Source organism: Nyctereutes procyonoides, unplaced genomic scaffold (genome assembly GCF_905146905.1).
Source record: "Nyctereutes procyonoides isolate TBG_1078 unplaced genomic scaffold, NYPRO_anot_genome, whole genome shotgun sequence".
In the NCBI taxonomy this organism is placed as follows: domain Eukaryota; kingdom Metazoa; phylum Chordata; class Mammalia; order Carnivora; family Canidae; genus Nyctereutes; species Nyctereutes procyonoides.
The window spans coordinates 45,535,099-45,548,607 of NW_026575051.1; the positions used below are offsets into that span (position 1 = coordinate 45,535,099).

Genomic DNA, 13,509 nt, shown 5'->3' on the forward strand with positions numbered 1-13,509 from the left:
AGTGGCGCAGCGGTTTAGTGCCTGCCTTCGGCCCGGGGCACGATCCTGGAGACCCAGGATCGAGTCCCACATCGGGCTCCCGGTGCATGGAGCCTGCTTCTCCCTCTGCCTGTGTCTCTGCCTCTCTCTCTCTCTCTCTCATAAATAAATAAATAAAATCTCCTGCCTCTCTCTCTCTCTCTCATAAATAAATAAATAAAATCTCCTGCCTCTCTCTCTCTCTCTCATAAATAAATAAATAAAATCTTTTTTAAAAAAGATTTTATTTATTTATTCATGATAGTCACAGAGAGAGAGAGAGAGAGAGAGAGAGAGAGGCAGAGACACAGGCAGAGGGAGAAGCAGGCTCCATGACAGGAGCCCGACTTGGGACTCGATCCTGGGTCTCCAGGATCGTGCCCCGGGCCGAAGGCAGGCACTAAACCGCTGAGCCACCATAGGATCCCTTGTTGTAAGAAATTAAACTAAATAGGCTTATTTGGTATATTAAATTACAGGGAAGCATCGTCAAATAAGTGATATAAAACCCTTTTAGATTATATTTATGTAGATATTTTATTAACATAAGCATCTTAAAATTATATAAAGCTCCTAGAAATCTCAGAGAAAAAATTTCATTAGTTTCAGATAATAAAATTTTATGTAACAAAATACCAAGACAATCAACTGGGGGAAAAAAGCAAACATTATGAGTACTAAGATAAACCAGTAAGATTACCTGTGCAAAATTAAGATACAAAAATCAACAGCTTGAACAATGATCGAAAAATATAATGGAAAAATATTCCATTCCCAATAGCAACATAATTGAAAATAATACTTGGTAAAATGTAAGTTTAAAACACTCATGTATTTTTCTAAACTATAAAAATCTACTAAGAAAAATCTTGAATGAATAGAACACCATACCTTTTTCTGAGATAAAAATTTAAGTTTTCCCTAAATGCATGTATAAATCCAATACATTACCAATTGTACCAGATAACAATTAATTGTCACTCAGTTCCAAATTCATTATTCATTTGCTGCTCTTCAAAAATGGATCTGTGCTCTTTAAGTTTTTTTGGTTTTTTTTTTTTTTTTCCTTTGCAAACTATCATAATATTAAGGCTAACCAGTAGAGGGTACTTTGTCAAAGACATACCATATGAGAAAAAGCTTTTGCTTCCTGGTTCCCATGTGCTTACTCTCCAGACTCCTACACTGGGTAGAGCTTCTCCAAAACCTGGCTCTTTCAGCGCACAGCGACCAGAAGATTCCCCAGTACCACTGTTCTCAGGAGATTCCGTTCACTTTCCAATGATCAGCTTCCCTCCCCGCCCCGCCCCGGCACCTTGTGGACATATTTCCAGCAAGTCCCACCAGCTCAGTATCAAAACAACCTTTCTGCCATCCAGTAAGCCAGTCTCTTACCAATGTCTGGATCTCAGCCTGGGGGTTCTTCCTTGGGGACCTATCTTAGTGTAGGAGTAGTGGATGGCTGCTCCTTATATCTGCTATTCCTATATTCCTTAGAGTTCTGTGTACTCTTACTAGCCACGTCTTGTTGTTCTAATCCTCTGTTGAAGTTAATAATTATCTATATTAAACTTTCCCAGTTCAAGTCACTGTGTGGTTTCTTTCCTTTGACAGATACACTAATCAAAATACCAAATAAGATTTTTATGAATTGGATAAAATTACTCTTAAGCTTTTCTAAAATAAAATGAACAATGAGAACGGCTTGGAGATTTATAGAAAACAGAATAATGGGATCCCTGGGTGGCGCAGCGGTTTAGCGCCTGCCTTTGGCCCAGGGCGCAATCCTGGAGACCCAGGATGGAATCCCACGTCGGGGTCCCTGCATGGAGCCTGCTTCTCCCTCTGCCTCTCTCTCTCTCTCTCTCTTCTCTCTCTGTGATGACTATCATAAATAAAATTAAAAAAAATTTTTTAAAAAAGAAAACAGAATAATGTATACAGATGGATTTACCATGAAGCTAATAAAGCTTAAGCGTCAAGGCTCAACACCTGCACAGACCACTCTCAAGGCCCTGGGAGGGGTCTAGTAATGTATTTATATGTTCATTCATTTTTGTTAAATTTTCACATATAAGGTATTTCAACTGCAATTTGTTAAGATTTCTGCCTCTTTTCATTCCAGCCACACTTTCCCTTGTAATGGATGGTACTGGAGAGGACATAGCATTTTGGGAACCACCTAAGAGGAAGCTGACCTGAAGATTCACTTAGTTTAGATTTAGTTGGATATATTTATGTGGCATTCAGTCACTTCAGTGTATAAAGTATAGGCTAGCCATTTCAGTATGGGAATAACTTCTAAAGATATTTTGATTGTCTATTATGCCAATTCCCTCAGATTCAGGACATGAAAGTATGATAAGAGAATGATAACAACAAATTTGCTCATGAGTGTCATCATTTCAAAAATTACCTCATATTAGCCACTTAAAAAATTAAAAACTTTAAATGCCTGAGATCTTACAGTCATATGTTAAAGAAATTAAAAAAAGAAAGAAAGAAACTTTATAGAGGTTTATAGAGGTTGGAAAGCCAAACTTGAGGTTTTCCCCAATTATGATGTTTGCAGTAGTTAATCATCTTTTAGAACTCTGTAATTTGTGATGATTTTTTTCTCTTTATAAATCAATATTTTCTGTACTAATCTTGTTTCCATGATTTTGTATTCTTTTTTAAAAAACTATGTCAGCTTTAGATCATACAAAACACAAAACTATACCAGGTTTAGATCAACACAAAAACCCACCATGGCAGTAAACTAGGAGTTCTACTAGACTTTTATAACAATAATAATTGGTGCCTCTGTCAAAATAGGTTGATAAATTAAACATAATCAAGACTAAAGTACATATATAAATTTCTTTTGTAAAAAGTTATATTATCTATAAATTGGGAAAAGATAAAACTATTCAATGATAGAACTGAGTCAACTGGCAAATCTTTTGGGAAAACAATAGAAGTCAATCCCTACCTTCCTCCTTGAACTAAAAAAAAATTCTAGTTGGATAAGTTATGTAAAATTAAACTATAAAGACTGGAAGAAAATACAAGAGAAAAATTTCATTTTGTCTAAGCACAACATGGAACCCAGACACCAAAATTTGAAAATAGATAAACTTTACTACATAAAATATAAAACATGCTTGGTTCAGTGGAGCAAATGAAGAGGAATAAGAGAAGACCCAAAAGTTATGCTATCAAATCTGTGTGTGCAACACAGGGAGATTCTCTATATATTGGACAATTTCTATAGTCTGGGACAGACTAGAGATTTGAAGAAAAGAGGCATGAACTCAGAGGATGGTTCAGAGCTGAAAAAAGCAAACCTATTAATTAGAGTTATAAAAGAATTTACAGCATTCTAATGTTTAGTTTAACAGACTTGGCAAGCATCTCGACTGTTTCTTCACCATAAGTTTTCAAGTCAGATTATTTTCTGTTAAAATATAATCTAATGATTAAAAAGAAGTTGATGAGAATTCATTATGCTGAAAGTTCCTCTCTTGGTCAATTTTCTTGTAAGACAACCATTCATCAAAGGAAATGATAAGTGTATTAACTTGCTCTGTGCAATGGCTACAAAATAGTAAGCTTAAGGAGGGGGAGTTAGATTTTAAAGGTTTAAGAAAAATAGATGATACACAATAATGCTCTAAAATCCAAACCGAATGAAAACATTATTAAAATCCTTAATTATCAAACCATAGGGGACATTTACAATTCAAGCCCCTTTCTCTTTAAGGGTTAAGCATTGAATGAAGGATCAAAAAAATCATGTGACATTTTTCAAAGATAGCTATTGTGATCCAAATCAAACAATAGACGTGGGAGTGGAGGGAGGGGCAAGATGGCGGAAGAGCAGGGTCCCCAAATCACCTGTCCCCACCAAATTACCTAGATAACCTTCAAACCATCCTGAAAATCTACGAATTCAGCCTGAGACGTAAAGAGAGACCAGCTGGAACGCTACAGTGAGAAGAGTCCGCGCTTCTATCCAGGTAGGAAGACGGGGAAAGAGAAATAAAGGAACAAAAGGCCTCCGAGGGGGAGGGGCCCCGCGAGGAGCCGGGCTGAGGCCGGGGCGAGTGTCCCCAGGACAGGAGAGCCCCGTCCCGGAGGAGCAGGAGCTGCACCAACCTTCCCGGGGGAAAGGGGCCCGCAGGGAGTTGGAGCAGGACCCAGGACGGCAGGGATGCCCTCGGGCTCCCGGGGACACTAACAGACACCTGCGCCCCGGGAGAGTGCTCCGAGCTCCCTAAGGGCTGCAGCGCGCACGGCGGGACCGACCGGAGCAGCTCGGAGGGGCTCGGGCGGCGGCTCCAGGGAGGGGGCTGCGGGGCGGGAGCGCGAATCCCACAGCGCAGGCCCCGGAGCACAGGGCGCCGGGACACAGCCCAGGATCCGGCCTCCCCCGGGACAGGCAGAGGCCGGGAGGGCCCGAGACAGAGACAGCGAGGACGCTCCTGCCCCGAGCTGAGCAGATCAGCGGCCCCGCCCCGGAGCCTCCAGGCCCCGCAGACGGAGAACCGAGAGCCGCGAGCCCCGTAGTTCCTGCGGAGGCTGAATCCAGGCTTCCAGAGTTGCCATAGCAACTGCGGCTGTTCCTCCTGGGGCCTGACGGGGTAAACAACCCCCGCTGAGCCGGGCAGCAGGCAGGGGCAGAGCAGCTCCCCCAAGTGCTAACACCTGAGAATCAGCACAGCAGGCCCCTCCCCCAGAAGACCACCTGGACGGACCAGTGATACTCCCCCGTGTTCCAATACAACTTGTTTTTGGCCACTCTGCACTGAGCAAAATGACTAGAAGGAAAACCTCACTTCAAAAGAAAGAATCAGAAACAGCCCTCTCTCCCACAGGGTTACAAAATCTGGATTACACTTCAATGTCAGAAAGCCAATTCAGAAGCACCATTATACAGCTACTGGTGGCTCTAGAAAAAAGCATTAAGGACTCACGAGACTTCATGACTGCAGAATTTAGATCCAATCAGGCAGAAATTAAAAATCAATTGAATGAGATGCAATCCAAACTAGAAGTCCTAACGACGAGGGTTAACGAGGTGGAAGAACGAGTGAGTGACATAGAAGACAAGTTGATGGCAAAGAGGGAAACTGAGGAAAAAAGAGACAATCAATTAAGGGACCATGAAGACAGATTAAGGCAAATAAATGACACTCTAAGGAAGAAAAACCTACGTTTAATTGGGGTTCCCGAGGGCGCCGAAAGGGCCAGAGGGCCAGAATATGTATTTGAACAAATCCTAGCTGAAAACTTTCCCAATCTGGGAAGGGAAACAGGCATTCAGATCCAGGAAATAGAGAGATTCCCCCCCTAAAATCAATAAAAACCGTTCAACACCTCGACATCTAATAGTGAAGCTTGCAAATTCCAAAGATAAAGAGAAGATCCTTAAAGCAGCAAGAGACAAGAAGTCCCTGACTTTCATGGGGAGGAATATTAGGGTAACAGCAGACCTCTCCACAGAGACCTGGCAGGCCAGAAAGGGCTGGCAGGATATATTCAGGGTCCTAAATGAGAAGAACATGCAACCAAGAATACTTTATCCAGCAAGGCTCTCATTCAAAATGGAAGGAGAGATAAAGAGCTTCCAAGACAGGCAGGAACTGAAAGAATATGTGACCTCCAAACCAGCTCTACAAGAAATTTTAAGGGGGACTCTTAAAACTCCCCTTTAAGAAGAAGTTCAAGTAACTCTGAACGTGAATGGGCTTAATGACCCCATCAAAAGGCGCAGAGTTTCAGACTGGATAAAAAAGCAGGACCCATCTATTTGCTGTCTACAAGAGACTCATTTTAGACAGAAGGACACCTACAACCATTTACCATTCAAATGGTTCTCAAAATATACCCTAAAAACTACAGAACACTTCTGAAAGAAATTGAGGAAGACACAAAGAGATGGAAAAATATTCCATGCTCATGGATTGGCAGAATTAATATTGTGAAAATGTCAATGTTACCCAGGGCAATTTACACGTATAATGCAATCCCTATCAAAATACCATGGACTTTCTTCAGAGATTTAGAACAAATTATTTTAAGATTTGTGTGGAATCAGAAAAGACCCCAAACAGCCAGGGGAATTTTAAAAAAAGAAAACCATATCTGGGGGCATCACAATGCCAGATTTCAGGTTGTACTACAAAGCTGTGTTCATCAAGACAGTGTGGTACTGGCACAAAAACAGACACATAGATCAATGGAACAGAACAGAGAACCCAGAAGTGGACCCTGAACTTTATGCTCAACTAATATACGATAAAGGAGGAAAGACGATCCACTAGAAGAAAGACAGTCTCTTCAATAAATGGTGCTGGGAAAATTGGACATCCACATGCAGAAGAATGAAACTGGACCACTCTCTTGCACCATACACAAAGATAAACTCAAAATAGATGAAAGATCTAAATGTGAGACAAGATTCCATCAAAATCCCAGAGAAGAACTCAGGCAACACCCTTTTTGAACTTGGCCACAGTAACCGGAGAAGGACAAACAGTGTATGTTCTCATTCATTTGGGGAATATGAATAATAGCGAAAGGGAATATAAGGGAAGGGAGAAGAAATGTGTGAGAAATATCAGAAAGGGAGACAGAACATAAAGACTTCTAACTCTGGGAAATGAACTAGGGGTGGTGGAGGGGGAGGAGGGTGGGGGGTGGGGGTGAATGGGTGACAGGCACTGAGGGGTACACTTGACGGGATGAGCACTGGGTGTTATTCTGTATGTTGGTAAATTGAACACCAATAAAAATTAATTTATAAAAAAAAAAAACAATAGACGTGGGAGTGGAGGAGATGAATAAAGAAGCAAGAAGTTTCTGTTTCTCTGCTGGACAAGTTTCAGTATAATTGCTTTTTATTGGAAAAAAGAAAAGATCTTGAGAGGTACTTCCAAAAAAGTTGGCAGAAAACAACCTCCCAAAATCTATTTCTCCATAAAAATAATAAGAGTACTGACAGAATTGTCAAAATTCACTTTTTTGAGAATTCTGGAAATTAACCAAAGGCTTATAACAATCCAATTTTTCCTCTTTTCCTCAGGATAAAGTCTGAATACCTATTTAAAAGGAGTGTTTTGGAATTTTTATTTTTTTATTTTCCCTTTTCCCATCCCCATAGTAGTTTTAAAACCCAACAATCTTGCAATCATAGCAGCTATTTATTCCAACAGCCTAGAAGTCCCTGGGGACAGCAGAACAAATTTAGCACTCCCAAAAATCTCAATTCCCAAAAAATTGCCATTATATAACCTGTGTGAGGGCTTCCTGGAAATCCCACTAATAGGGCTTATTTTTATTTAATCTAACTCAGAACTTGCTCAGTGGACTAGTCTTTTCCCAATAGTGTTTGTCACATATACACAAAATGCATGGCAATTATTTAACATTGCAGCTATCTAACAGTTAGGCAAATAAGAGCCTGACTTGAAAAAAATGTACAGGAAAAGCTGATGAACAAGAAGTTCCTAGGGGCTTTGAAAAGTTCATTATATTCCTGGGAATCTAATAGGCCACATACATGTACAGAGTTGTGAGTATGTCAGGAAAGGTCTGAGAGGCCCTAATATTTTCACCTCTGGTTAGCCTTAAGATTCTGTACAAACAGAAAGTAGGAGCTAAGGAAGGGTTGTAAAAACTGCCTATAAGTGTCCCTGAAAATATGTCCCAACATGTGTAGAAAACCCCTGAGCAAAGGCTAAGAGACTTTCCAGTTCAAGGCATTTCAGGACATTTCTGTCCAATCATTAGCTTGTCATTAAATTAACTGAGCAAAGACTTCAGTGGCCACATACAACAGAAAATATTGACTTTATAGAATTAGTTCAGGAAAGTCTTTATATAATTAGTTCAGGAAACAAATAGCAAGTATAATCACCATCTGGTTGGTGGGAATGGTGGTCTGATTTTCAAAGTTGCCACATTGTATTATTTTAAATATCCAATATTTGTTTAAAAGATTATAAGACATGCAAAGAAATAGGAAAGTATGATCCATACTAAGAAAATAAAAAACAGCTAATGGAAGCTGTCCCTGATAGTGCTCGAATGTTGGACTTATTAGACAAAGATTTCAAATCAGCTACTATAAATATACTCCTAGAACTAAAGAAAATCATTGTCTAAACAATTAAAGGAACATATGAGAACAACATCTCATCAGATAAATAATACCACTACAGAGTAATTTTTTAAGGGGCACCTGGATGGCCTTCAGCCAGTGGTTGAACATCTGCCTTTGGCTCAGGTTGTGATCTCAGTATCCTGGGAACAAGTCCCGCATCAGGCTCCCCACAAGAAGCCTGCTTCTCCTGCCACCTATGAATCTGCCTCTCTCTGTGTCTCTTATGAGTAAATAAATAAAATATTTTTAAAAGAATAATTATTAAAACAAATAAATAAAAGAACCAAATAGAAATTCTGGAGTCGAAAAGCACAAAAACCGAAATGAAAAATCAGTAGAAGGGGAAAAAAAGAGGAAAAATCAGTAGAGGGGCTCAACAACAAATTTGAGTTGGTTGAACAAAGTATCAAAAAACTTAAAGATAGGTTATTAGATATTATCCAGTCTGAGGAATAGAAAGAAAACATAATGAAGAAAAATGAACAATGTCTCAGAGACCTGTAATACACAATTAAGTGTAACAACATTCACATGATTAGAGTCCCAGAAAGAAAGAGAAGAGGGGACACAAAAACTATTTGAAGAAATAAGGGACAAGAAACTCCCAAATTTGATGAAAACCAAAAATCTACACATCCAAGAAGCTCAAGGAACTCCAAGCAGATCCACACTTGACACACCATAGTCAAACGATTAAAAGACAAAAACAAAGACATAGTCTTTATAGAAGCAAGAGGAATGATTTATTACGTACAGAGGACCTACAATAATAACAACTGACTCCCCATGAGAAATTACGGAGGCCATAAGACTGAAATAACATTCAAAGTGCTTAAGGAAAAAGACTTTCAACCAAGAATTTTTATATCCAACACTATCCTTCAAAAGCAAAGAAGTTAAGATATCTCCAGATAAACAAAAACTGAGAGAATACATCACTACAGATCTGTCCTATAAGAAATATTAAGATAGTCCTTCAGGCTGAAATGAAAGGACATTAGACAGTAAGTAGAAGCCACATAAAGGAATAAAGAACACCAGTAAAGCTAATGACATTGATAAACATAAAGGACAGTATAAATATATTTTTATTTATAACTGTTTTCTCCTAATTTAAAAGACAATTACATAAAGCAATAATTAGATATGACTATAATGCACAAAGATACAATTTGTATGTCAACTAATAGCACAAAAATGGGAGATGGAACAAACTTATATAAGAACAAATTTTTGTATACTATTGAAATTAAATTGGCATTATTCCAATAACTGTTATAACTTGTTCATTGTAATCCCCATACCAATATCTAAGAAAATGACTCAAATAGTGGAGTTTAAAAAGGAGGGAGGATTAAAATGGTACACTAGAAAATATAAAAAATGAAACAGAGACTAACAGAGAGATAGAGGGGAAAAAATATAGAATAATAATAATAAATATGGAAAACAAAGAGCAAAATGACAGATATGAATCCTACCAAATCAGTTATTAGTTTAAATATAAATATATTAAACATTCCTAAATAAATAAACAAATATAAATAGATTAAACATTCCAATGAAAAGGCAGGATTTGGAAAAATGAAGAAAAAAAAACATGATCCTTCAATATGCTGCTTACAGGAGGCATTTTATTTTATTTATTTTATTTTTTTTGTATATTTTTTATTGGAGTTCAATTTGCCAACATATAGCATAACACCCAGTGCTCATCCCATCAAGTGCCCCCCTCAGTGCTGGTCACCCAGTCACCCCAACCCCCCACCCACCTCCCTTTCTACCACTCCTTGTTCATTTCCCAAAGTTAGGAGCTTCCCATGTTCTGTCACCCTCACTGTTATTTCCCACTAATTTTCTCTCCCTTCCCCTTTATTCCCTTTCACTACTTTTTATATTCCCCAAATGAATGAGACCATATAATGTTTGTCCTTCCAGGAGGCATATTTTAGAATCAAAGACAAAAATAAGTTGAAAATAAAAGGATGAGAAAAGAGATATAATGCATAGAGTAACCAGAAGAGAGCTGGAGTGACTATACTAATATCACAAAATAAGACAAAAGAACATTTTGTAATGACAAAAAGGTAAATTTATCAGAAATAAATGACAGTTCTAAACATCTATACATACAATAACTTAAAATTCATCAAGTAAAAGGTGACAAAAGTACAAAGAGAGATGGTCAATTCAGTAATAACAATTGGAGACTTCAAGAATGGATAATACAACTAAGTAGAAGATCCAACAGGAAATAGAAGACCTGAAAACACTATAAACTAACTAGACATAACAGACATCTAGATAACACTCTACCCAAGCAACAGAATATATATTCTTTTCAGATACACACAGAACATTCTCCAGGATAGACCATGTGCTAGATCATAAAACAAGCCTCCATAAGTTAACAAAGATTTTGATCATACAAAGCATGTCTTCCAATCACACAATGAAATTAAATTAGAAGTCAGTAAATAAAGAAAATATGGGAAATTCATAAATACATGGAAATTAAGCATCATACTCCTTTATAACCAAAGGATCAAAAAAGAAATCACAAGAGAAATTAGAAAGCATGTTGAGATTAACAAAAATGAAACAGTAAAAATGAGATACAGGAAAGGCATGGTTAGAGGGAAATTATCTGTAAATGCTTATTCTAAATTAATAACCTAATCTTTTAAGTTAAGAAACTAGAAAAAGAAATGCAAACTAAAGTAAGCATAAAGAAGAAAATAATGAAGAGTAGAGTGAAAATAAATGAATAGAGAATAGAAAACCGATAGAAAAAAATTTGAACTTCTAAAAGATCCAAATATTGACAAACCTTTAGCTAAACTGACCTAAATAAATATTAGGTCTCTAAATCCAGCATGAAAGAGAGGACATTACTAACAACCGTATAGAAGTAAAAGAATTATAAGGGAATACTATGAACAAATGTATGCCAACAAGTAAAATAACCGAGATAAAATGGACAAATTCCAAGAATAGTACAAACTACAAAACTGACTCAAGAAAAAAAAGACAAGAAAATCTAAATAGAGATATAGGAAGTAAAAAGATTTAATTAATAATCAAAAATCTTCCCACAAAGAAAAGCCCACACCGAAGTCACTTCACCAGTAAATTCTCCCAAATATTTAAAGAGAAATTAACATCAATTCTTCACAAACTCTACTAAAAAACAGAAGTAAGAAAATTTCCCAATTCAGTCTATAAGGCCAATATTACCCCATCTCAACCAGATGAAGATATGACAAGATAAGAAAACTACAAATCAATATCTCTTATGAGTGCAGACATAAAAATTCTCAACAAAATACTATGAAACAGAATCCAAAAGATTATATACATCATTACAAAGTGAAATTTATCACACTCTTTTTAAGGCCTGAATTGACAGGCAATGGAAATATAACTCTTTGAGGATTAGTTCTGGATCAGGTTGGGGGTTAAAGAGGTGAGACAATAAATTGGGTTAATCTTATATTAGTAATTCTAATGAAAATAAGATTAAGTTCCTCAGAGCATTCATGACCTATTTTTTTTAAGATTTTATTTATTTATTCATGAAAGAGAGAGAGAGGAGAGGGAGAAGCAGGCTACATGCAGGGAGCCTGGTGCAGGACTCGATTCCAGGACTCTGGGATCATGACCTGGGCTGAAGGCAGGCGCTAAACCGGTGAGCCACATGGGAATCCCTCATGACCTATTTTAAAGATTATATTTAATTTTGTAAAGTAATATCTATACCCAATGTGGAACTCGAACTCACAACCCCAAGATCAAGAGTCGTATGCTCCACCAACTAAGCCAGGTATCTCTATGACCTATTTTAAAGCTTCTCAACCTAAAAGCCTCTCAGCTAAAGGAGATCCAGGGTCTACAATTTTGTAAAAATACATAGAAGCCTATGGAAATGATAAAAATATGTCAATAATTCAAAGTTATTTCTTTTCTTACCAGCTCAGTGATCTTGAGCAAGACACACTCTCCAATCCTCAGTTTCTCCTTCTGTAAAACAGATAGAACAAAAATACCTACTTTGTAGGGTTGTTGTGATAGTTAAATGAAATATAATCTGTTGATATATAGTGTTAGGCACATGGCAGGAATATTAATGTCAGTGTGTCCTATACATCAGTGTGATACCCTTAAATGGGAGTGGAGAAGGTTCAGATCCCCCACAGATTTGTCCCTCCAACTGGAAGAACAAATATTTTATTAAAATGTCTAGAGTAATCCATACTCTCAATGCAATCCCTTTCAAAATACCATTAACTTTTTTTGTAAAGCTGGGACAAATAATCCTAAAATTTGTATGGAACTGAAAAGACCCTGAATGGTCAAAGGAATGTTGAAAAAGAAAACCAAAGCTGATGGTACCACAATTCCAGATTTCAAAGTGTATTACAAAGCTGTAATCATCAAGCTAGTATGATACCTGCACAAAAACAGATATATAGGGATGCCCGGGTGGCTCAGTGGTTTAGCATCTGCCTTTGGCTCAGGGCATGATCCCAGTCCAGGGATCAAGTCTTGCATCGGGCTCCCTGGGAGGAGCTTGCTTCTCCTTCTGTCTATGTCTCTGCTTCTCTCTGTGTGTCTCTCATGAATACATAAATAAAATCCTTTAAAAAAAAACAGACATATCGATTAATGGAGAACCTGGAAATGGACCCTCAACTCTATGGTCAACTAATCTTCAAACACACAGGAAAAAAATATCCAATGGAAAAAGGCCCTCTCGCCAACAAATGGTGTTTGAATTTGGACAGCCACACAGAGAAGAATGAAACTGGACCGTTTTCTAACACCATACCAAAAAATAGGCTCAAAATGAATGAAAAATTGTGATACAATCTAAATGTGATACAGGAATCCACCAAAATCCTAAAGAAAAACACAAGCAGCAACCTTTGTGACCTTGGCCACTAGCGACTTCTTGCTAGACACGTCTCCAAAGACAAAGGAAACAAAGGCAAATATGAACTATCGGGACTTCATCAAGATAAAAATTTTTTGCACAGCAAAGGACACAGTTGACAAAAAGCAAAAGACAACCAACAAAATCGGAGAAGACATTTGTAAATGCCGTATCAGATAAAGGGCTAATATCTAAAATCTATGAAAAACTTACCAAACTCAACACACAAAGAACAAAAAGTACAGTCAAGAAATGGGCAAAAGACATGAGCAGACATTTCTCCAAAGAAGACCTACAAATGGACAACATAAAAAAAATGCTCAACATCCCTTTGGGATCAGAGAAATTAAAAACAAAACTAGAATGAGAGACCACCTCACACTGTTCAGAATGGTTAAAATTGACCCTT

At 37.7% G+C, this 13,509-nt stretch overlaps 1 long non-coding RNA gene across 4 annotated transcripts in view; it reads right to left on the minus strand.

Moving 5' to 3' along the window:
• LOC129513156 (uncharacterized) overlaps positions 1 to 12,754 on the minus strand; it is a 281,878-nt gene extending 269,124 nt beyond the window's left edge. The window contains exons 1-2 of one of the 4 annotated variants that reach the window (XR_008665145.1): positions 12,618 to 12,754; positions 12,137 to 12,187 (exon numbers count right to left, since the gene is read on the minus strand). This is a non-coding gene — a long non-coding RNA (uncharacterized LOC129513156). Of the gene's footprint in view, positions 1 to 1,144; positions 1,238 to 1,413; positions 1,533 to 12,136; positions 12,188 to 12,617 lie in introns of those variants that run through there. The other 3 variants (XR_008665146.1, XR_008665149.1, XR_008665147.1) reach the window with 3 other exon arrangements.
• Between the last annotated feature and the right edge of the window lie 755 nt (positions 12,755 to 13,509).